The 23,902-nt window shown below is 38.0% G+C and overlaps 1 long non-coding RNA gene across 1 annotated transcript; it reads right to left on the bottom strand.

The window, feature by feature from the left end:
* Positions 1-22,952, bottom strand: LOC148184525 (uncharacterized). The gene is made up of 3 exons (XR_015772421.1): positions 22,816-22,952; positions 6,743-6,853; positions 1-1,067 (listed from the first exon to the last, which is right to left on the bottom strand). It is a non-coding gene; the product is annotated as an uncharacterized LOC148184525 (long non-coding RNA).
* Positions 22,953-23,902: the final 950 nt, after the last annotated feature.

The following is a 23,902-nucleotide window of genomic DNA, read 5'->3' as shown; positions in this document are numbered from 1 at the left end:
TACTTTGTAAATGCAAATAATATACAGCTTTTACTGACCAGAATATCTTGCAATATCCCAGAATAATTATCTGATCTAGGAAGAAGGTCTGCTTGGTTTTTTTTTTATTTTTCTTTATCCACTGTGCTGTGGTGGATGATGGACCTCAGCCATGCTTTTAGAGGAAGGTAATATCTTTTCTTTAAGAGCAGCTTCTATGAGTAGAAGAAGCATTCAATGCTTTGAGCATGCAGTTGAGTTTTGACTAACTTGCATACAAGAGTTGTTATGTTCATTAAGGAATTGATCCAAAGCCCAGTGAAGTTGAAGGACACTGTTTTAAGCCAAATTAATGATTGAGAACTGCATCAAGCTTGAAGTGGTCTAAATAAAATCCAGTATTTCTGAAAAAAAATATTGTGCTTGCTTCCTAGATTCCTATCAGAAGACCATCTGAATATGTCTTTGTAATCTGTTTTACTATCACAGATACTTCTATTTATCACTGGGCTTTTAAACTTCCAGAAAACATAGTAATTTTAGGCAGTAACAGTGTAAGTTATTTGCTTTCTTTAGTTATTTTTATGTGACTCTCCTAACTCTAAGCTCTTTCATAGTTAAAAATTCATAGCTGCAGTCACAAAGCTTCTTCTATCCATTTACTCAACGACCATATTAGAGTGCCTATTAAAAGCAATAAAACTAATACTGCAGACCTTGAGACTCCATCTTCACTATGCTCTTGTCTGTATTTTTACTGGTTATGAGCCCATACTTCTCCCAAAAACACTTCAAAAATTGTAGCTTTTCATATTCAGTTGAACACACTAAACTTGATAGGACTGAGTCCTCACTAAAATAAACAGGAGGAGTTTGCACTATAACTTTTTATTCACACCTAGAAAGCTTCCAAACCACCTCAAACCTAATGACTGATCCATGTGCTTAAGAATTGCTGCAGTATAGGAAGATTACATTAATGGATGAACCAGGATAGATTTTCTTCATGTTTGTTGTGAAGGTCTTCTTGTCCATACATGATTCTTGCATTATGCAAGGTGAAGCTCTGTCTACTTCTTTTTCTGTGGCTGTGAAAAAAAGGCATAAATTGAGAGCTTATTCCTACACATATATAAAAGGAAGACCATGCCAATTAAGTCATGGCAGACAAGTGACTGACACAGCGTTTTTGAGACACGGGTTAATTTCTTTTCTTCTACTTTGTGAGTTTGAAAAAGCTATAATATCCCTCTGTACTTCAAGTATCTTCCAAAAACTAGGAACTTAGGAAATAGGCATATAGCAGTAAGAACTTAGATATCCATCTTGCACGTAAATGCCTGTATTTAGACATCTAAATACCAACAGGTTATTGTAAAAAATTCTTTCTATATTCAAATCCAATCCTATGTAGGAAAAGCAATTTCTGTAGGTGTATTCCAAGCAGAAAAATGAAGTGGGATTGCTGTTACAGAAGATGCAAACACTCTCCAAGTCATCATAAGAGACTGTCTGAGCTAACAAAGCTTCATTAAGGTTTAAGACATTATGGGTAAGGTAGGTAGAAATGTAGAGGGTTAGTTTGCATTGTTGTAAAGGCAGCATCAGAATGTGATTTTAAGCAGATTTTCTACTGAGAATTAAGTGCTACTGTGGCCTCCAACCTCTCCAGATAAGTAATCAAGGCTAAAAGAAAATGCATTTTCCTGCACAGCAAATAATAACTATAGTACTTAGTCATGCTGTGCTGTTTATTCTCCCGTGAAAGTGACAAACTGCTGGCCCACCTTCTGTTCTGTGCCTGCTGCTTGACATAATTCAGGCTTTCAAATTTAAGTCCTACTGGCATCCTTTGAAAATAAAATTACACCCTTTACAACATGAGCTTCTGAGTAATTCTGCTGTCATACCTCAGACTGAACATAGGTAGAGCTAAGGGGAAAACAATATTAAGACACTGTCAGAAAATGTGCATCAGAAGTAGAAGGAGCTTTAAAAATTCTGGCAAAAACTGACTAGGATGTGATACATTTTGTCAGGAAGGCCTTTAGATTTACATTTTATACCTTCAAGATGCTCAGTCACATTGAATAAAGGTATGCTTAATACAGAGTTACTCTCTTTTCTGTTATATATGAATTAATATATGAGGTTCATTTGTTCATCAATAGATTTGAATCACAAATGAACTAATTGTGAATAAAAATATTAAAATATTTTTTTAAAAGGGAAAATAAAAAGAAAGCATGAAACTATATGATTCCTGGGCTGGCTAGGAAATCAGTAAATTTTGTTTTCTTTAAACAAAAGGGTAGAGTTGATCTATCTGTTTGTTACTCTGAGCAAACACTAATTACAAGCATGGCAGTGGGGCAATATTCTTCTGATTTAGACAAATGTAATCCCACAGAGCACAGCTGAGCTCATTCCATAAGGACAATTATGTACTCACTAGCAGGTTGGAGTTGTCACATAGCCCAGATTTACTGACTCCCAAGAATTTTAAAGCATGAGGGATACCGGTTTTGATTTTTATGAGACATTATCAGTTCAATGCACACTTCCTAAAGGATTGCTATTCCTATTGCTATAGTCTGATTTTTCTGAGTTTTTGTTCCAGATTGCTGTGAATTTGAAGGAATGTCAAGATGGAGAATTTCATCTCATGAGACTGAGACACATCCAGAGCTAACTTCCAGAAGTTAGAACTGGACTCAAGCCTGTTCAAGAATTTAAAAAAATCCATTTGTTGATGGGCAGTGGACATTTTGAGAGCTGGCAGAGAGGCAGAGGCAGACTTAGGAACAGTAGTGTCTGTGCAGAACTTTGGGCAATGGGCCCACACGCAGAGCCAGGCACTGGGGATACTCCAGGGGACAATTATGGAAGAGCTGAGAAGCCATGCAAAGGAAATCATGCATGGATATCCATGAGAAAGACTGGAGCATCCAGTGATGTCTCAGGTAGGATATCTGCCCAGACAGAACCTTCTAATGAGCAAGGTACATATCAGCCAGTTATCCAGGTTTCCTTGGGAGATGATGGAGAGAAAAGGGCAGTTTACTGCTGAAGCTGCCTTCAGGAAGGTGTCCATGTAAGCTGGACAACCACCTCTCCTGAGTGCCATTGTCTGTGTGTTGGATAAGGGAACATAGACAGCCAGCTCAGATCACAGAGCTTTCACTGGAGACCCCTAAAGTTGGACTTAGCATCTGATAAAGCTGGGCTGGTGTTTCAAAGGGACTGTGAATGATGTGCAGGGCATGTTGAGGTCATGGTGTGGGAAGAAGTGGCAGTGCCCAGTATCTGTCTGTGTATGCCAGGGAAAAAATGCAGTCCAGACTTTGAGGGAATGAGAGAAATTAAATGGGTTTTCTGAAGATAATTTCATTTTTCATTTCATTTTTCTCAAATGTCTAGAAATGTATTAAATTTTCTAGAAAGAGAAAATAAAAGACACTTTGTGAGCACTTGGTGTTTCTGTCTCCTCTGACATGCTAAGCAGTCTATGACCTGGTAATGCAACCCCTCTGAGTATAGAAAGCTGCACACTTTTACTCCATACCATTCACTTTTTCTATTAGTTGAAGGTTGAAAGGGATGAATGATTATGTGCAGACACTGTTCCTGTGGTAATTATCTTAACACTCGTGTACCTATCACATTAGGATATTTCCTTCTCATTTAGCCTTCTAATTCAGAAGAGAGTGCCAGTTGTTGCTAGTGAGATGCTATGCAAATGTAGCATAAATGACTGCAAACTTCTTTAACATTCAATTCAACAGCCTTCTGCTCTGCCTCATAGCTTACTATTTTCTGAAACCCACTGACAGCCTGTGTTTTTTGGTCTATGAGTACACTGAACCTAAGGAGCTTGCGTCCTTCTACCTGGTTGTTTGTGCTCTATCTGGATACACAGTGATTCCACATAAACAGTACAGCATTTTCTTTTGTCTGTGCTCTCTCTGCCAGGAGAAACCCTCACATCTTTTAAAAAGGTTAAGCACACGCCACTAGCCATTTCACACAGTCCTCCTTGCCCTTCCAGTGGGAAGATCTGTCACGTCCACACTCTGCAGTTACTGATAACAGTAACTTTCAGGTTGAACTAGAAAAAGTAGTAAATATTTGTATTTGTTTGTTTTGGCCATGCCATCACTGAAATCTCTCTCTAATCCTTACAGAGTTTCCCCTGACCGCAGAAACTCATTACTTTTGATACACTGAACAATACACATTAACTCCCACTGCTCAGTATAGAGTTACATTTGGAAACTATTATTGTTTCAACAGTTTTCCTGTCAGATGTACATTCACTAGAAATTTTCTATCAGGAGTGTTGATAAATAGGCTGGAAAATTTTTTTATAAACTTATTTAGACTACACATTCATAAGGTATTTGGGTTAACCTCTCTTGATCATGAATCATTCCTAAATAAATCAAAATCTCTACAAATGTATTAAATATTCACAGAATGCCCACAAAAGGGAGGATGAACAGCTTGTCTGTTCCTGTAACACAGTGTGGATTGTTCTTTATAACTTACAAATTAATAATGACAAAATGCAGGTTCAATATAAGAGTGTCCTCTAAAAAGGCCTACAATACCAGAATAGTATTCTTGAATGAGCTTGAGAAAAAAGTTGTATTTTTAAATACAGAAAATAATTACAACTTCTTTCACTGATGTGTACCACAGCTATACTTCTTTTAGACTACAGAGATTCCCAAATTACATTAAAATTAAGCAATCCAGTCTTTGCAGTCTATATTTCACAGTGTAAAATTCCAGACACAGGCTCTTTAGAGCTGACAGTTCTCATCAGTCAATTAAAAGCATCCTCACAAGGATTAATTTTTCCTAACGCTGTCACATTTCAGCAATTTGATCCCACTGAACATATTCTGACTGCTGGAGAAAGGTTTTAGGAACCTTAGTTCTTCTCCCTGGGCTCCTACTGCAGTGTTGCTACCTCTCCAGCTGCACTCAGCATCACAGCTTCCCCACACAGCTTTTTGTATGGGATCACAAATATTTTGTCAGTATCTTTAATTCAAAAAATGTAATGGGAAGGTAGCCTTTGATATATGGGCAAAAAGTTGTTTACAAAATCTTAATGGACATTTATCCAAATACTGTTATTTGTACACGTCTATGAAGAAAAAGCCTGTCTTAGTCAAAGGGAAGGAGGAGATGATTTACAAATTAATGTAATATCTCTCATTAGACTACCTAGGGTAAGTGGAAAAAAGCAGCCAAGCTCATGGGCAGAGCAGTCATTCTTAAAGTTTTGGGAAGAAAGATGATACAAAAACAGCCTGTACTTGTAATTATTTTAACACTTATTTCTATAACTCAGGATTTTGCCTTCCATTTGCTTTGTATCTAGTCTGAAAATCTCGTGTTTATGAAGACATAAGCCCCATGAAACACTTTGACACTCTCTGTTTCCTTCATCAAAGCAGCAGCATTACCATCTAAAGTAAATGGGCTGCCTGGCCAAGGAAGGAAACACAAGGAGTGCTTTTGCCTGTGTTTCTGCCAGGGACTCCAAGGTGAGAGCAAGAGGGGAAGTGAGGCAGGGCTCACTCAGTGGATGCTGCTGGAACAGCCAGTGTCCAGCCAGATACAGCTGCATAAATTTGACAAACATAAAGGGGAGACAAAGGGGTGAGGGCAAAACTGTGTTTATGCCAGTAGAGATTTAAAAAAAAAAGAGCTGCCTGGCACAACTTGTGTTGAGGCTGCGGGTTATGGCTTGTGTGCCGAAGAAACATGTGCATTCTCACATGCTTTTTGTATTCCTTTGAGATACAGGGTGACTGCACTTAGAAATAAGTACACAATGTACCCTGAACGTTGTCCTTTCCACAAGACAAATGTTTGTGTTCCCCTCTGAGGACCCAGTTTTAGTCCATAGTCACAGATTCTTCCGTAACATTAAACTCTTGATTAGTATGTTTACTAGGAGATTTTCATTAAATCTGAATTTGGAAATTCAGTCATCCCCTGGCATATCCTACATTCTTACCAAATTTCTGTTTTAGAGCCTGCAAATAGTGCATTACTGTGGCCACTTATCTACCATTACTTTTGGGAGAAAGAGCAGCAGCATTGACCCACTACAGAAAAAGGGAAACAGAGGCACAGAGTATTAGCTAGACTGCCCAGCATTGTATCCTTCCACTTCATCCTCATTCAGCATTTCCCTTCCTGTTACTAAGGTCCCCTCCTCCCTAGCAAAGGCAAAATCTTGCTGTCTTTTCTATGGAACTCCCTAACACAGTCCTGCTTAAAGCTTGCTCTGTCTTCCAGTTGGTTTGTCCCATATGAGCTGCAGAAACAGGTTCTGGAGTTCTTACACTTTAGTCAGCCTGAAAAACTGAAATGGACAGCTTGTTCTCTATCCTTAGGCTTGCAGAATCACACAGTTCTTATCTTTTCCTTTTGTTTTCTTCCATTAACACTACTCATTCCCACACAAGGTCAAAAGTTGATACCTTTTTGGCTTTTCTTTGGTTATTTTATTAGTACCCTACTCCATAAGAATCAATTATTACTGATTATCTTCAAACAAAGTAAGTTCAGGAACCTTACTCACAACCCTGACGAGTAAAGCCAGTCTCAACAATAGAAAACACATTATGTAAAATAGCTTCCTAGATTTCTTGCAGAAACATCAATTCAGGTCAGTGGTTTCAGCAGTTGGTACTGCAGCAAAAACAACAACAACCAGCAGGCAAAGTAAAAGTAATCTTACCCCAGCGTGGCACTTTGGGAACCTGTTTCCTTGCTCTTCTTGCGTCTGGCCTCAGGCAGCACTGAGGTTCCATTTAATGCACAGTGGACCAGTTAATATCTGCTGGGTTTTCTAGGGCAAAAACATATAAATTTAAAAATATTTGTCAGACCTGTACCTGTACAGTGATTCCAAATTCTTCTGCTGTATTCTAAAAATTAATGTCAGGTGATACTAGTGAAACTGGTATCTAATTTGCTTCCCTTCCTGTCCTTCTGTCCACATGTAAACCTGGGGCTGAGACAGAGAGACAGATATTTAGGTCCTTGCATACACATTGTTATCTGTTTGGTGCTGAATGTTTCATTTTCCTCACTTGCTTTTAACTTCTTTTAGCAGACTGATTTTCAAGTGTGCAAAGAACAGATTTTTGGGCCAAGCAGAATGGACACAATAAATATTTTAATAACCATCTGTGTCCTTTTTAGTATTTGAGCTCCATTAGCTAATATATATGAGTTCTTTAGGTGAGCTGTTGTACTCACTGTACTCACTGATGAATATATTATGAGTTTAAGAAGAGAAAATTTCAACATAAAAGCACTGAGATTAGCCATAATCCATCACACAGGTAGCTAAATATTTGCTGAATATGGATATTTGAAATGCAAAACTAAAATTAATACAGCGTTGGGGTGCAGTGTAATAACCATACAAGAATACTAAAGCCAGAAGAAAAGTTTTAAACCATACAACAACACAGGAAAAATAAAAAAGGCAAGCACAGTAAATAGTGTAGAAACTACAGCTCTTCTTTATCTTCTTTAGGTGTTTCTGTCCTGTGCTACTCCATCAGTGAATCAATCTGTGCTTGGCTTCCACACAGTGCTTTCAAGCCTGCCTTGATTCAGTATAGTCCTTTACAAACTACCACAGAAAATGTATAAGAGTATTACATTCGTTCTTAAGTCCTCCTCCTCCCTCCCCAGTAGCATTAAGTAAACTACAGAAATCAACAGAATGCTGGTAACTGAGTAAGCACTGATAAAGCAAATCACTACTGCTTCAAGTGGATGTCAGGAGAATCAGAAATACTTTGCTGAGCAGCTCATCACTGAGTGTGTGTGTGTGTGTATTTGATTGCAGCTCCCCTGCACTCCTATTATTTGTTACAGCCCTTTCACATCCTATCTGAATAAACTCTGTAAATTCTCTTATGGGGCAGGGAACATACCTTCCTTCCCCTGTGCTGGTAATGGTATGTTGGTTCTGTGCCCTGTTTCATCCCTCCCTTTCTTAAAGGGAACTAAAGGAGTGAAAATATTTCCTGTACCCAACTCTGTGCCAGTGCTAGCTTGACTTTGAATCTGTTGTAGTTTGTTATTGGAAAACAAATATCAGAACTGAAGGCTAACCTCAAGCAAGTGAAGCATCTGCATTCCACTGGCACACGTGCACACCTTGGTTCTGGAATACTGCAAATCAGACCTGCCTCAGGTTACTGGAGGACAAGGTACACTGATCTCTAGATAAATGAGCTCTGCTGAGCCGTGCTCCCTGCAGCTACAGTGCTGCTGCTATCTCTGCCCTACACTACAGACAAGTAGGAAGTTACCTAAAGGCCACAAAGGGTTATCCAGTCAGTCTCCCAGAAGGCAGAAACCATAGAATCAAAGAGTAATTTTGGTTCTAAGGCTGGAAGAAATCTCAGGAGGTCATCTTGTGCAACCCCCTGCTCAAAGTGGGACCAGTTTAGATTAAGTTGCACAGGGCCAAAAATTAATTCCCATGTCAGAGGAAATTATCTGACTTCAAAAAATTCTGGGAATTGAGAATCCACTATGAATCCACAACTCTTTCTGTAATCAGTAATTACACCAATGATGTTTTTGTTGTTGGTTTTAATTTGGTTTGGTTTTTTTCCCCCAAAGACTCATTTTCAGCCTTTATTTGTCTAGCTTTAGCATCCTCTCTTAGCTCTGATTTCTTGTTTTGAAAGTGCCTGGCAGAGGCTGTCATCACATAACCCTTTGAATCAGACCAAGCTTCATGAATTTTTTACTGCGTTATGTTTTTCGTGTTCCAATTGCTTTTGCAACCCTGCTCTGAGCTTTCTTTAATTTATCAACACACAGATTACAAGAGAAACTGTCCAGATAACAAGATCAACTGTCCAGTCTCAGGCAAGAGAGCTGGACAGAATTTTCACAGTTGCAGCACCAAATACAGAACTAATCTGTGCCTTCTCTATCTATGGTAAATTTTCCCTTTTATATTTATCCATGGGTTACAATAGCAGTTTTGGAAATGGCATCGTGGTGGTAGTTCATATCCAAGTTAGCTATCCACCATGAGCCCCAAGTTACTCTTCCCCAGGAATGCCATCCACATGCTACAGGAACATTTCTAGGTATAAGACTGCCCATTTTGATAGATTGATCCAGTGATTCCATGGATTTGTTTGTGATTTCCTTGTGAAATTATTCAATTATACTAAGCAGTTCATTCATTACATTACTTACATGTTTTTTGTGGCATCTGCAATATTGGTCAGCAGAGATTTCAAGTTTTTCTCAGATCATCTATAAAATTTTATAATTATCTCAGCACCAGAAAAGGGCTTTTGGAGTATCACTAAACACCTACCATTGCTGATTCTCAATTCTCTATAGTTCAAGAACTAATACTTGCTCTTATTATATTTAGTACGTGCAATATTGGTACTTTAAATTTTATCTTTTCTTAATCAAAATGCCAGCAGGTACTAGATGAAATGTTTTAAAAACCCTGAACCATATTGCACTCATATTGCACTAATTTGGTGGTCACACGTAAATGTCAGAGCTGGGGCTACACATGTGACAGAGCTGTCTCTCCACAAACTAGCAATGTGAACTTTCCTTTGAAAACCTGATTAGAAGAGAGTTTTGTCCCTGAGAATTTTTCAATTGCTCGGGATAGAAGCCTTTACAATATGTACAATTATTCTCCAGTAATGACTTTCCATATGGACTGCTTTCTTGCACAAATACTAAAAGCTGCACATATTTGAAATACATTGAGGTATTTAACTGCTTATAAAGAAGGAGAGAAGATACTTTTTGTGTGTGTGTGTGTGTTTGCTTGGTGTTTTGCTTAAAAGTTTATCTTAAGTGAAGGAAGAGAAATATTTACAATTGCAATGGAACAATGGCCTGGAACTAAGGAAGGGAAAGTTTAGGTTAGGCTGAAGTAAGAAGTTCTTGACTGAAATAAGCTTCAACTCCAAAAGAAGTTTCTTGAGACAGCATCATGGAAGATTTCCATTAACTGTGAAGGTGAGCCACACTGGAGAAATACTTTATAAAGAGCACAGTCTGGTGAAAGTTGAATACTAGACAATCATCACCTTTTAATATAATCTTTCTTTCTTTATGATTCTTTATCTCTAATTTTATTAGTGACACAAAGGAGATTTAAATTTGAAGCAAATTTTAAAACCTGACATACTTAAGAGAAATATCCACCACAGCACAGATTCTATTGAGAATGACAGCTCAGTGAAAAAAAAACAGATCCAGTTTTTTATTCTTTATGTTTACAATTAAAGAGGAACATTCAGATGCTGGATTATTGAAAATCTCACCTGAGTAGTACAGCCCCTCCAGAGTGCCCTAAGGATACACTGGCCTTTAGAACTGCCAGCACACCAAAGGTTAAATAAAAGTGTGAGGGGAGATTAAGGTGAGAATTTTTATAATTTTTAGAAAAAGACAAGAGGCAGTACCAGACAAGGCAGAAGTTCTCACTTTACTCTTTCTAATTCTCTGCACAAAACATCTAAGTGAGGAAAAGTTTCATTCACTTTGGTACTTAATTCTATTCATGTATTCCAAGAAGTAAGGGAAGTTTATTTAACAAACTAATCAAGTGTCCTTTCAAACCTTTCAAAATTTTAATGTGTTCTGTTGCATGAAACTCAGTTTTCCTAGTTGTACCATTTAAAATAAGCAGGAGGCTGGATAGCACCTGTTCTAAGCAAGTCCATTTTATGTGGTGAAAATGCTGCAGATTTATGCTAGCAGAAAACTGTTCAATCTAGTCTGCCTAATGATATCTGAAATTATCAATTTCAGTATTATGAGGATTCATTTCTTCTCTCCTGTCACATTCATATTTAACAATTGCAGTTCTCTGCCAGAGAAACATCAGAGCTGAAGGGAAAAAAGTTATACATCAGATAACTTTGAGATATTAAGTTACTTTCTGATTTTAGAAGACAAAGAGCAATGATATTTGGCCTGCTACATGCAGGATCCACTACTAGCAGTGCCAAAAGAACTTATTCCTTGAAGCTGCACTGTCTTCTTTGACTGTGACATATGTCCAGGATCGAAGAAAGAGTAAAACTTGTCCCCCTAGTGTACTGTTGTTGTAAAATATTTAGCTCTCTAACATGCTGGAGTTTGTCTAAGGGTTCATTGTGACCTCTTCTGTATCTTCTGTGTGTTTTTACTGCATTGAGCACAACTCCTGGTGAAGGTCACTTCCCTTGGACAATTTTCTTATGACTCTAGGTTTCTGGGACAGAACTGATTACACCTGGTAATGCAGTTCCTATAGAATGCAAGATAAAATTAGAATTGGATAATATTTTGCTTCTGTTTATCAAAGCTTGTAAAAACTATCTTAGCATTTATTCATGCTATTATCTGTATTTTTGTTTTAAAATTTAATTTAAAATCTGTGTATATACATCAGTTTTCATGATATATTTGTAAATAGCATTTCCATTGCTTTGGAATACTCAGTTAAAAAAGAGGTCAGATGAGATAGGCAAAAATTATTGAATTATGAAATTATGAATAATGAAATTATTAATTAATCAATATTTTCTTCCGGGATATGGCTCTTAAATAACTTATAGTCAATATTAATCTGGTATTATTATGGTATTGGAGATATATTGCCTAAATTACATTTATAGTAAGTTATGATATTGTTCCCAGAGCATCAAAGACAATTTAGTTGTTTTATGCAAATGCATTGAACACAATACTGAAAAATATTCTTGACTATTCACTGACAAGCCTCACTAAGCCTTGAAGGGAGGCTGTGAGGAACATGTAAACGAGTGAGTTCCAAATCAGATGCAAATTTGGAAATTTACAACAGATATTTAGCAAAAGAAGTTTGACTAGAATGGCCACATGCAGCATTAGTATTGCAGAAAATATTTAGCATTTATTTGGAATATAGCCTATGAGTCTGTGTCTGGGAGTTGTTTGTGTAGGGGACTGTGGAATAATCTACACTGAGAAACACATCCTTATGAATCTACAGGGAAGGTGGAAGGGTTTTGTTACTTTTCTGGCTGAGGTTGGTGTTTGGCCTAGGAAGGGAGTGATGAGGAGAAACAGGAGCATGTGCAGAGTAATGCAGCATCGTGGTGTGGCAGCCAGCTCCTCACCCCTGCAGCCACCTCAGACTGCTCTGCTGCACCCAGGGATGCTGGTCTGCACCTCAGCCTTCCCCTGAAAGGGTGGAAGGAAAAGGTTTATGCCTAGGACACCAGATTACGGGCTGTGAACAGGTCCCTCATACCCCCAGGAAGTCCGTCCACTAAGTTTAGGTATAACTTGGTTGGGGAAACATCACCTTCACATCTACTTTGGAAAAATTCAGCTGTTTTGGACAGATTTTGAATGAGCCCAGTCTTGACAGGCTCACCCTCAGAAGACCCTCAGACTGGTTCTCCAGCAGGGAGGTTAAAGAACACCTCACTGGTAAATCCCAGCAGGCTGAAGTCATAAGTTAAACAGGAGCTTTTCACAAGTGCCACACACAAGAGGAAAAAGGTGCTTCCAGAAATTTCTTCTGAAAGTCTGAGCATCCTACAGACTTCGCAATCTTACACATGCTGTAGTAAATTGGAATTTTGTGGTTTGCCATTTAGGCATCTAATCCTCCTGTCACTTACAGTCCTGATCAAACCAACTAAATCTTACCATAAATTTGAAACAATACTTACGTAAGTACCCCTTGCATGCTGTTGCAGTGAAGAATCTCCACTGCTTTTCACACACTGAATTACAATCAGTGTATATCCTCATTTGAATCAGGAATTTAGGAAAAACAGTTTAGAATAAAGAATATGATGGAGCACAGATGTGGGTCTTGCCTAGAAAGGACACCTACAAGGACAACTTTAAAAACAGGTAATTTGCAGCCCTTCACTTATTATCTGTTAATTGTAGTTTCATAGCAGTATTTATTCAAGCATATCTGACAAATATTAAAGCATATATGACATATATTATTTATATATATATATATTACATTTATTATGTATCATATATATGGCATATATATATATAAAATATTATATTCAATCATATATGAAAAATATTAAAAAGATTTTTAAAAACTGGCCACTTTCAGGATGTTCTCTCTGTATTCACATTGTGCATTAGCTTGGGCAAAAATCTATACATGAAGCACTTGATATGATGGCACATAAAAGATATTTTCTCTGGGACACAGTTAAGGAACACTTATTAAATAAACAGGTAGAAAAATCCTAATGCTATTTATGTTTGTTTTCTCAAGATTAATTTGTTCAGATTAAATGGCAATTTATTCCCAGTAATTTATTTGTAGATATATACAATATATTTATATAAATATATAAAAACTAATAGCTTTGGTTTTTAGAGCATGGTGCTAATAAATACCAAGGTTGTGGGTTCTATCTGCATATGGGCCATTCACTTAAGAGCTGGATTCAGTGATCCCTTTGGGTCCCTTCCAATGCAGAATATCCTGTGAAATCCTGTGAAAATCCTGTGAAAATGCCATGTCCTCCCTGGAAGATGGAGTAGATTTGGATTTAGATCTCACAGCATCTCATTCTACCTGCTTGTCTCTATTAGATTATAAATGGGAATTCCAACCACCTCAAACTGTTCTTAGAAGAATATTTTAACTCAAAACCCTTTCAAATATGCTTGAGCCGTGTACCATTTCTACCAGCAGCCTTTTTCCCTAAGCCACCCAAAATTCCTGTCTTCACATATAGAAAGTGGCACATGAAGGATTTGGCACAGTCACCTTCAGGATAGATGGTGTCTGCCCACTTAGCCCTCTAAGTTCACCCTAGGCAGCAAAGCTCAGCTCACTGTGTGTGTACACAGACTCTGAGCTCCATCTTGGATGTGTTTCAGATAACTCCCATGGAATCCCAAGCAGTCTTCCTGGCAGAAGATTTTCCAGTGAAGAATCAAATCCATCATGTAAGGGGAGGACATTTTCAAAGCTGAGGGTACATTTCAGCAAACAAGGTTGTCAGCCCTGCCCTCAAGGTCGAGCCTTAATTTTTCAGCCTAGTGATAGTGATTGTTTGATTAGAAGAAACTCTGCATGCCAGCTCCTCAGAGAAGAATAACTGAAATTTCCTTGCTTCGTATGTTACCCAACAATCCTTTGCATCAAATGGTGCTACACTGTTTGCTCTGATACTGTGCCAAATCCTTGGCTATTATAAATCATTCTTATCAAATTAATCTATTTTTGTCATTTGAGGTTCTGACTCTTCTGACTTATGCTCTCCTCCTATTTAAGGTTAAGAAAATATCTCTCCAAGCTCAAAAATTTATGTCTTTTGAAAACAAAGGTGATAAACTCCCCCTGTTAGACCAACAAGGCAATGGCTGGAAGAGAAATAAAAACATTTTTAAGGAACTATTAAATGAAACCCTGGGTAGCTGGTTTACAGACTTTCCTCTTAACCAATTTCATGAGTATCTGAATAAAAACTTGTTTTTACTTCTTAGAGGCAAGCAGGACATAACTAAAGGAACATTCAACCTGAGCATGGTATAGATCATATCAGGACAGAGTGAGCAACAAACTCCTTAGAGAATTCTCCTTCTCAGCTGGTGTTTGTGGCTAAACTGAAATGAATGTGATGCAGAAGTATAATACAAAGAGTAACTGTGTGAAAATAGAGAAGCATGTGTGACAGATTGCACATAACCCTGTAGAAAAGACACACATTGAATTTGATTTTTAATCACTTCCCTGTGAACCTGCTGAACCCTCTAGGGTTGCCTGGGGATAAGTGAAATACAAACCTGATCCATTTGGTTTGCTACAGCTTCTGGCAGTCTAAATGTAATTTCAACCAAATCAGAACAGAAGCAGTTTATCCTTAGCCGGCACAGATGCAAGAGATGACTCAAGAAGAAATGAACCAGTAAGACATTTTGGAGCAAGAGGATATCTTTGGCTGTTTTTGAATTCCAAAACAAAAAGGAATGTAATTTGCTCCCCATTTTGTAGCAGCTGAGGGCTGTTTTCCATGTGAAAACAGTAGCTGTAAAAGGGACATCTTGCTACATTATGCATTTTCTTTCTTTGCTACAGGAATCACTGATATGGCTCCAAAAACTGGAAATTCAAGTTCCGGTTTATTGAATTCTTCTACTCTTCTGTTGGAGCCCAAGAGCAGCCTTGATGCCTATTCACTGGTCATGGAATTCCTTTAACTGGGAAACAGGTTCTGCTCTGAAAGAGCAAGTGGGACAAACACTGGATTGTACCCTTGCACATGCTGGGCCTCTGCTCTCTGTGGCCCTAAGACAGAAACACAAAGGGCCAAGAGGAAGAAGCAAAAGAAACAAAAAGGGCCTGGACAGAGCCCGAGGAATTCTTTCAGCTAGATCTCCCAGCTCCCACACTTCATTTGCCTCTAATCAGCAAATACACTTTCACATGCTGATGTCAGTACATTAGAAATTAAGCAATCTGGAATCAATGCTGGTTTTAAACCAAAATGTTTGCTGTGGATGTATCAAGAAAAAACTGCTGAACTACTGCCAGCTCGTGTGCTCTGTGCTGAATTTACCTGGCTGGCAGACACGTGCACGGAAAGAATCTTGTTATTGCTTATCAAGAAGGTGAGAGAACTGCTGCTGCAGGCATGAAGGCGAGAGGACAGAAACACAGCAAGATTGGAAATGCAGCTGCTGAGCTTTAAGAACAGAAATGGTTGCCTGAAAGTAACTCAAGGGGCGAGTTGATCTATTGTTTAAAGTGACGGAAAGTACTGTTCAGACAGGATTCAGAAATATTTCTTCCTGTTTTCTTGGGAGGCACAATAATTACTTTAGTTCTCAGTTTGGAAGAAACAGCTAATTCTTTGGAAGAACCATATGATGTATGTCATATCTGATTTTTAGTTCAATCCAGTGGAAATAAATCAATTCCAAAATGTCAGTATTGGATCTCCTTCCACATATTTTATTAATAAAATAGAATAACTCTAATATAGAGATTCCTTAAAAAATGGATTTTATTTTGAGAAAAATAATTTAATGTAAATGGGAATATCTGAGTTTCACCAGAACTTGAAATACCTTTTATAAAGAGCATAGAAATATACTTATGACATATTTCGTAATTTTTCTCTCGCTTGGCTCTTTCCCAGACCTTTTTTTTAATTAGCAGGTATTTGACTAGAAATCAAAGTAGAAGGGCAGTACCTAACATGACTCCCACTTGTGTTACCACAGACTGTAATGTAAAATTGCATATTACAGAGATGAACAAAGGGTTAGGGCTTAGGAAGAGAAGCTGAAAGACTTTTAGAGGGTGGTAATCATCTAATTTGGTGTTTTCTATTTGCTTTTGAATCCAGGAAAAGGAAAAGAAAATTTTTTCTCCAGGTTTGTTATGAAATCCGTATAGGTTTGGGTTAATTCCTCTGACTTTTGGAGTATCCATGAGGTACCTAAGATACCAGCTCATTTGCTCCAGATTCTGTCTATATTTAATAGACAGGTAGATGACGGGAAATTTTCAAAGGTGATTTTGGCTTAAAGGTGGCTGACTAATTTGCAGTGCCTTTCCCTCCATTGATCCGAGAACAGACTGAGGAAAAAGGTGTCTTTAGTAGTGGGCCACTCAAATAAGCACTTATAGTTAAGTGAAATCAATCCAGGCTTACAGGGTTTTGTTTTACCACTGAACCTATCTCCCCCACACTTCTTTTTTGTATACAGCTCATGTTTGAAACTAAACTTGTATTGAACTTGAAACTAAAATATGTAAAGTTACATATTTTAGGACTGCCAGACTTAAATTTCACTACCAATTTATTCAAGCATAGCTTTTGTTTTTCTCAATGTTCCTTCAGGCAGTGACACTTAAACTGAAAATGCACATTTTTGACAGTATGCTCAAAATTTGTACACCCATTTTATAAACAAAACTTATACATGTAAATCATATTTCCTGATGCAACTACATTTCAACAATCTATTGAAACTTAGATCTGTCCAAGGTACATATGTAAATCTGCAGTCCCCTTAAAAGCCACAGTACTTTTTCTGTGTTCACAGAAAAATGCTGTAAAAGAAATTTAGAAGTGGATTATGTCCACTTAATAGCCTTAGAGTGACTTTTTCTGAATGCATGCCTAATTAATATAAAAGGTTCAATATTTCTTCCTGTTTGGTCCAGGATGATAAAGCATGTGTTAATGGGTGGAACATAAAAAGTAAACCATGATTCTGCCATTCTGCTCCCTAGTGGCTCATAAAATTGCTGTCATCTGAAGCAAATGACTTCAAAATGTGTTAGACTTGTAAAGGTGAACTCTATAAATTAAGATTTTACAACTCAATTTTCATAAAAAGTGGCTAAGAAAGAGATGTTGTTGCACATCAGTCAGTGGAGATCTTGAGCTTTACTATATTCCTTCAAACAAACCCCCCCATTCTGGTGTTCTGGGTACCTAAGCTTTGTCTTAGTTTGCCACCTGTTCTCTCCCTGCATATTTCCACAACTCTAGGTTAATATTTCAACTGATTTCAGGCTAAAATTTGTCCTTTTCTTCTTCTTGGGGTGTGCCTTTTGGACTGAACACTAACTGCTCATGGCTCTGCAAATCTAATCTGCAGCTCTGCGTGCCTTTGAACAGGACTATACATCACCAAGCAGCTTTCTAAACAGAAAGGGGTTCTTCTCTACACAGAAAGCTGAGATATGATACCAAGCAAAGTTCTATTTTACCCTAGAGCCTTTCTAACCCTTGGAGGACAGTAGGGGCTGCCTAGTTCAGAAGAGTTTTGTAGGGCAGCCTGACCCATCCCTGATAATTTGGCCTCCCACTTCTTCTGAATTTGAGGTGGGGAGGAAGAGAAAGGCAGAAGTACACATTTATGTGCTTACCAGGTTTGAACAAAGGTAAATTTTGATGCAACCACAGTCTTTCACCTTGGCTTAATAGATGGAAACCAAACTTTTTCCACCCTTTGGTTCTCCCCTACATAAATATTCAAAATATTTAATTTTCCAGGAGTCCTTTAATCTAAATTTACAGATCTTGACTTTTCTTAATTGAAAATAGGGGGACATCTAGATGCAAAATCATAAAAAGTTAGTAGTTTTAGTATCATTCTCACTCTTAAATATTAGTTGATATTTGGCTCTCTCCTTCTAGTCTGCATCAGTCCCACACACCTGAGTAACTGACACATTCCACAATGCCAGGAAAATACAGCAACTTGATATCCATCATAGCTTCAGATTCCTGTTTATCATTACTCTACACTAGATCCTTAACAAATAAAAAGGAAAACATCCTGTCTTGAAGAGTTTTGCAACATAGAAACATCAGGAAGAGTCCAAGAGCAGATGGCAGAGGATGCAGGGTACAAAGGAGGAAATCAGAATTCTAGTGCACGCTACAGACGGCAAAATTCAGGGTCAGACTGGACAGGGTTCTCAGTAATCTGATCTAGCTGAAGATGTCACTGCTTGTTGCAGGGGGGCTGGACTAGAATACCCTGTAGGTCCTTTCCAACCCAAACTGTTCTGTGATTCTGTGCCCTTGTGAAACCTTTTCACGAGCACAGACTGGGGCACTGCAGTGACCCTAGGAAAGAGAAGCAGGGTAAAAAGGTGAAAGCAAAGAGTCTTGCACTGAGCTCAGCTGAGTAAAGCACATTCCTGGAGATCACACAGCAGGACTTGCGAAAGGCTTTTTAAAGTTCCATGCATTTTTCAGCTGGGTTTTTTCCTAGCGGTGTGACGCACTTCCAAAAGCACCTGTTGTCGACAGGAGCATTTTTTTTCCTTATTGCAAGTGTATGAAACAGAAGATTTCTTTGTTACAGGGGGACTCTGTTGAGAAGAGAAAACAAATCAGAGTCGAGGGATGCAGTCCAAACCAAAGGTTCCCATCCCTTTGCTCACCATCTGTGTAGTCAAAGATAGCAAAGGCTTCCTTGCCATTGAGTAATGCAAACTTGGGGACTTCCTTGACGTCATTGTGAAGGGTGGGTGGTCTGTGTGACACAGCTGGCAGCATGCCAGTGATCAAACACATTAAAAGATCTTCTGTGTAAAGCATAAAAGGTAGTTCATGAAGAAACTGTGCAAGTCTCTGTGCCAACATGTATGATCCTTACTTTCTTTAAGAATATTTTACTCAGATTTACTACTTTTCAAATAAATGAACTCCCTCATGCCAATCTGTAAAGCTGTGCAGAAAATGCTTTAAACACCAAACAGGCATCCAGAGAATAAGATCTAGAACATCATATAGATAGGTATAAAAAAGATTTGTTTCTGAGTTTCTCTGAGCTATCAAAGCTGCTAAAACAATGAGGGAAATGCTGGAAGAATTGCAGCTGTCTTCCTGTTCCAATTCCAGGCACAAATTCTGTGAGGAAGAATGATATTTTATAGATCATTTCCTGCTCCTTTGCAGAAACAATGCAAGTACTTGGAAGTTCAATATTTCCTAAAGCCCCAAGTGACCTCAGAGAATGAATTTAGAAAATGGACTTTTTTTTTTTCTAAGCTGGTGAGCACCAAGATGGCATTGAATGCAAAATCAACAAAAAGTAACTGAGGCATCTTTTCAGGGTTACAATGGTTTTATCTGGCATATGATTCAGCATTTCTAGAAGTCAGGGTAAAGGTTTTCCATTATGTGGGAGTTAAAAGAGATTCTTCCATTAGGTTCACCTGCTGACAGAGTCTCCTTTACTTTGGTGCTGGACAGTCCAAAATTAATCCTCATTCACACCAACAGTTTCAAGTAATATTGTTTCCTTTCTCTTCCTTCAATTGCTTTCAGATTTCACCTCATAAAAACAGGGAGATGAGGCAAAAATGGACACAGAGCAAAAGCAGAAATGGGAGGGAAGAAAAGAGAATGAGATTCCTGTGCTCCAGCCCTTTCCTTCCTGAAAGGAACCCACCAATTAACAAAATATTGCTTTCAGGGATCCATCATCTTTGGTGGAAACTTGACCGAGGAATTACCCTAGATCTACAGCTTTTCCCCATAGAGTAAGATTAAGACTATAGGCCAGGTTATTTTTACAGGTAAAAGCTGTCAGGTCTGTTCTCCACAGCTTGATAATGCTGTGCTCAGAAGCACCATGAGGTACCAGCTGTTCCTAGAAGAAGTTTATGAATGGCTCAGAGGCTTTATTGGTAGTGACTAAAAAATTCAATACGGAAGGAGAATCAATTTTTAACTCAGCATAGAAAATACAGATGTCTATTTACAGAGTTTATAGACATACATATATAGGTACGTCATAAATGCAACAAATGAGGCAGAATGCCTGTAAGTAAGGTTACCATGTGATAATTATGAGTATCTCAAGTGCTTGCTAAGGATGGTGTCCAAAACCAGTGCAAGTTACTTCCAGCAGCTGGTATCAGCACTAATAACTTCTGTGCCTTTGTAGTTCTCTTTAGTGTCAGCTAAACATGTCAGATGGTCAGTAAGACCATCCCTGAACACGTGCATGCATCATTGTCATCCTTTTCCACTGCTCACCTGAAGCTGATCTTAATGTGAATGTCATGGCAAATACAGAATACTCGTGCTGCTCTCACAACCATTTGCAAATCAGCCTTCATATCAGGGCAGATCGAAGCAGCCTTAAGCCATCCATGATCACATAGCTGTGATTTGTGACTGCACACAGCCCATGTCTCAGCCCCCTCAAGGCACAAATCTGAGATGCAGTAATATCATCGCCACCTTTGCTGATCTTCAGATAACTTGCATCTTTAAAGGTCAGGTCTTGAGCAGAAGACATTACTGTCTAATACACTGAGTTTTCTGAAATTATAGTGAATTTCAGAAGGAAGAAGATTTTAAGATGCATGAAAAACCAGAAAGGGGTCAAATAATATTCCTTAAACCGTAATGAATAACTCAGATATCGGCATCTTTACAGGAATGTGACATATTTCAATCCAAGTATCATTCTAAATAGTTTGTGGTGTACAGAAATATGTTTAAAACACATCTTAGAAACATGCAGTTCAAAGATGTAGAATGATATGTAAATCCCTTGGCATTTTTTTTTATTCATCCCAACCTTACAGCCTCCTGTTTCAGAGCTAAAAATCCTACTCTTCATCTTTCAGTGACAATGAGTGTCACCAAAAAAGTCATAATTCACTATGCCCTAGGATTTGTCCTCTGCTTTTGCCAGCCTTAGTGGAAGAAAAAAATGGAGAAAAAGACATCTATGCTATCAGACCACAACCTACTTTCCAAGAACTGCTGTGAGACATACATCTCCCTTGACATCACTGCTATTTATCCTAACAATATAACAAAATAGCAATGCAGCAATATTTCATACCTCTGTGGTGCCGTTTAGATGTTGAGACCAAATGTTTCACAGTTAGACAGTACTTGCAATAGCAGTAGCTTAAAATAATGAAAAGCATGGATTTAATATTGGCAGTGCAAAGAGGTCGTGTGTTGGGTGCAAATAATGATTTATTTGCACTTTGAAATATCTGGAATGGCAGAACACTTCTTTTTCACCAGAAGTTATCAGATGTTAAAGTGACTGACTCTGGATAGAAGAGCAGAAGATGGTCCTGAAAAACCTAGCAACCACATAAAGACAGATTTTACAGTGGTTTCTCAGGGGGGGAAAGCCCCAGACCTCAAGCAGTGTTTGGAAAGTCACTTCATTTAACGTGGGAGGTATGAAATGATACATTCATGTAGTAGAACTGACAGAAAAGTATTGTATAAATAACAATCAACAAAAAGAAGATGAGAGAAGGAAAAGTACATTATCTCTACTTCACATTTCTAAGATTAGAGAGCTTAAGGCTCTTACCCAATGAACTAAACCCTGGATTTTAGCCAACAATCTTGAATGAACAATATTTTATTCCCTTGTCTCTGTTAATGTTCTTGTCTTTGTTGTACCACCAAGAAACTCAGAAATTGGTGGTGTTTTTCTATATGGAAATTGATAGGTCTGCAGCATTGCATCTTCTGAGCTCCAAGACTGAAGTGTAGAGGTTTAAAAGTTCGTCTTAGATCACACAGCAGACCAGCGAAACTGTGGCATTCTAATTACTAATGTCCTGCACTAACTGAGCCCTTAGGACATCATTCCTGGCTGCTACATCACGTCATGTCCAGAGCTGCTGCTGGGTCAGGATAGTGAACAGCACACGTAACCCAGATGGTTACATAGTGCAATTCATCATCTCATTAAAGACTACACAATATTAAAATAAGGCAAATACTAGAAAAAACAGATTTAAAAATAGCCTAAAAAATTAGAGTGAAATTGAGCAAATTTTACGTATGTAAAAATAAACAGACAAAACTTTCAAATTCTTACTGTAAATTCTTTCTGAAAGTAGAGAACTTAATCCTGTCAAAAGTATCTGCTTTGGATATGAAGCTGAACACCATTTTGAATGTCAGTATTCCTTTAAATTTCGAGACTTTCTAGTAACCCTCACACTGCTTTCTGCCTGTTCTTTATTGTCCTTCACATCCCAGAGTAAGTGACCATGTATTGAGCTAAACCTTGTAAAGACAATGACTGCAGTGCACAGTCTCCTTCAGCAAATCTGTAAGGATGAATTATGCTTTTCTGTTGAATAAATACTACAGCAGTAAAAGAAACCAACAGAAAACACAAACACAGCAAATACAAACAGCAACTCAATGGAATTGACTCCAAACCAGCTCAGAAAATTCCCTCACAAGAACACAACACCAAACGTAACAAGAAACTATGCAATCAGGTTTGGGGACTTACAGGTGGATGTCATGGGACTCTCTACAGCAAAGAAAGTATCATCTCATCTCTCGTTCAGGAAAACACTCATTGCAAATAAAAACACTTGAATCTATTGTCCAATTTTCCTTGTAGCTGGAAGAGCTCACAGGTCTCTGCGAAACGTTTGGGGCAGAGAGCAAAAAACAAGCAGAAAGATAAAATTCCTTTAGTGCAAAAGGGCTGAGGCAGGAGGGGAGGAGAGTGAGCCCGTGGTTTTAATGTTAACTGTGATGAGGAACTGCAGAGCAGGCACTTTTTCACTCGTGACCTGACCAGCAGCTCCTCTTGCACAGCTGCTAAGCCTGGAAGAGCAATACTGGTATTTTACTGATAAAATAGTAAAGCGCTCACATAAAGACTCTAGAAATTCTTTGAGACATTCCTCTAGAAAAACCACAACAAAAATGGAAGAGCGTTTAGATTGAGCTTATGAGCCACCTTTTTTTAAAACCAGATTGTACAGTACAGCTAACTTTAGCAGAGTTCTCAATGTTTTAGTGTACATTAAGCACATTAATTATTTTAAATACAATTACATATGCTTGTATTAATTCTTCTAGATGGCATAGGCTTTGGCAATTCAATCAAAATTATGTTAAGTATCAAAAGTTATATAATATTAAGGCACACTCAAGAGACGTGGAGTCTAGAAGGAATATGCACAGCAAAGTTATAAAGACTGAATCCAATTTTAATTTTTTCACTCTGCTAATCTGGATCTTTTGATTACTCACAAGTCTAACATGTCCCAGTTCAGGCTTAGCTTTATACTTGGAAATTCCCAGTGCTTTTTATGGTTCTTATTTTTGTTTGTTTCTTTGTTTTTGTTTTTGTTTGTTTTTTTTTTTAATGGAGAATGCTTATCATACAGAATTAAATATTACAAGCTCTCTAATATGTAAACATTGTTCCATGTTTTTGGGAAAACTTAAGTCTCCGAACAATTTCTGATTTCTTGGTACTATATGGTCCTTGGTTACTCTGTTTCTGTCATGCAAAAATTAAGGCCAAGAGAGAAAAAACAAAAATCAGGTTAATTTTTCTTTTAAGATAAATTAATCACTTA

Source organism: Pseudopodoces humilis, chromosome 4 (assembly GCF_049639895.1).
Source record: "Pseudopodoces humilis isolate 2021_Gansu_Grassland_sample_001 chromosome 4, ASM4963989v1, whole genome shotgun sequence".
Lineage (NCBI taxonomy): Eukaryota > Metazoa > Chordata > Aves > Passeriformes > Paridae > Pseudopodoces > Pseudopodoces humilis.
Note: the sequence above shows the minus strand (reverse complement) of the source record. Positions and strands in the feature narration are given on the sequence as shown.